We start from the raw sequence: 1,639 nt of genomic DNA on the forward strand, positions 1-1,639 counted from the left end.
ATGAGCTCAAAATCGTTTTTGATACCAAAACTATACCACAAAGCCTGCAAATATGCTATCTGGTGTTCTTCCACAACCACAGAAACTGAAGGAATATTTGCTATCATTTATAGTTTAATTCCATCTTTAAGTAACGAGAGAGAGGTCACCAAGGATACAAGTGTGTCATTTAATAAGAATGTGAATGCTCGCTTCAGCAGCACATATACTTAAAAAAATATATAAAAAAAGAAATGATACAGAGAAGGCTAGCATGATCCTCTGTGCAAGGATGACCTGTAAATTCGTGACGCATTCCATATTAGGGGAGAGAGGGGAGAATGTGAACTAATTCTATAAAAATAAGGGTACTGAACTGTCTCTGGATTGAAGTTGAAAAAATTCCCAGTGATTACAATTTTCACCTGCAACATGAAGTAGCTGTTTTAATTTGTCAAACCTAAAAAAATTTAAAAAAAAGAATAGAATGGGTATATCTTAGATTTTTTCGAAACTGAACTCCTGAGCTCATCTCTCAAAAAAAAAACAACTTTATGTTTGACTGTCATGTAAATTCAAATTCAAGCTGAGAAAGAATATTTACAGAAGAGAGTGAATAAAACATGAAAACCATGGAATTTTAAACGGAGTTGATACTGTAGGGAAATGTGTTATTAATGCTTGTAGAAAAATATGGGTATTTGGTGGGGAAGGGTTAAATAAGGATTTTGACAAATTTTTTAAAAGATTTTATTTATTTGAGAGAGAGAGAGAGAGTAAGCAGGGGAAGGGGCTGAGGGAGAGGGAGAAGCAGACTCTCTGCTGAGCAGGGAGCCCGATGTGGGGCTTGATCCCAGGACCCTGAGATCATGACCTGAGCCAAAGGCAGACGCTTAACCAACTGAGCCACCTAGGTGCCCAGGATTTTGACTATTTAATGATGAATTGGTAAAAGAGAAATGTAATTTAAAGAAAATTTCTCCTACTTTTAAATCAAAATTACTGCAATGTGGAAGTTTCACAAACCTATTTTTATAGTTTTGTATATGTATTACATTTGTATAGTATAGTAAGTAAAACTTTTAAGGCAATATTGTTAATATATTTCCTAAGAAATTATGTTTGCAGCATAAAATCATAAATCCATTTTTGCTTGTTTAAAAACACATGCTAACATCCAGGGCTCAAAATATGCTGATGCAATGTGCTCTAGTAAAATTCAAGACTCAATCTACACTGAGAAATTTGATGTAACATAAATGCATTGCTTACCAATATTTCTCTGTGCCCTTAATAGTATTCTTGTTTTTTACAATTTTTTTTATTTTACAAATCTTAGGATAACTTCACAGCTCTATCTTTTAGAAGAATGAAGGGGGGGACATCGGAGGGGGAGACGAACCATGAGAGATGATGGACTCTGAAAAACAAACTGAGGGTTCTAGGGGGTGTGGGGGGATGGGTTAGTCTGGTGATGAGTATTAAAGAGGGCACGTTCTGCATGGAGCACTGGGTGTTACACGCAAACAATGAATCATGGAACACCACATCAAAAACTAATGATGTAATGGGGCGCCTGGGTGGCTCAGTTGGTTAAGCGACTGCCTTCGGCTCAGGTCATGATCCTGGAGTCCCTGGATCGAGTCCCGCATCGGGCTCC

The 1,639-nt window shown here is 37.0% G+C and overlaps 1 non-coding gene across 1 annotated transcript; it reads left to right on the top strand.

Moving 5' to 3' along the window:
• Positions 1-203: 203 nt before the first annotated feature.
• LOC116631166 lies at positions 204-306 on the top strand. The gene has a single exon (XR_004299113.1). It is a non-coding gene; the product is annotated as a U6 spliceosomal RNA (small nuclear RNA).
• Positions 307-1,639: the final 1,333 nt, after the last annotated feature.

The sequence above is a fragment of the Phoca vitulina genome, unplaced genomic scaffold (genome assembly GCF_004348235.1).
Source record: "Phoca vitulina isolate PV1807 unplaced genomic scaffold, GSC_HSeal_1.0 scaffold4, whole genome shotgun sequence".
Lineage (NCBI taxonomy): Eukaryota > Metazoa > Chordata > Mammalia > Carnivora > Phocidae > Phoca > Phoca vitulina.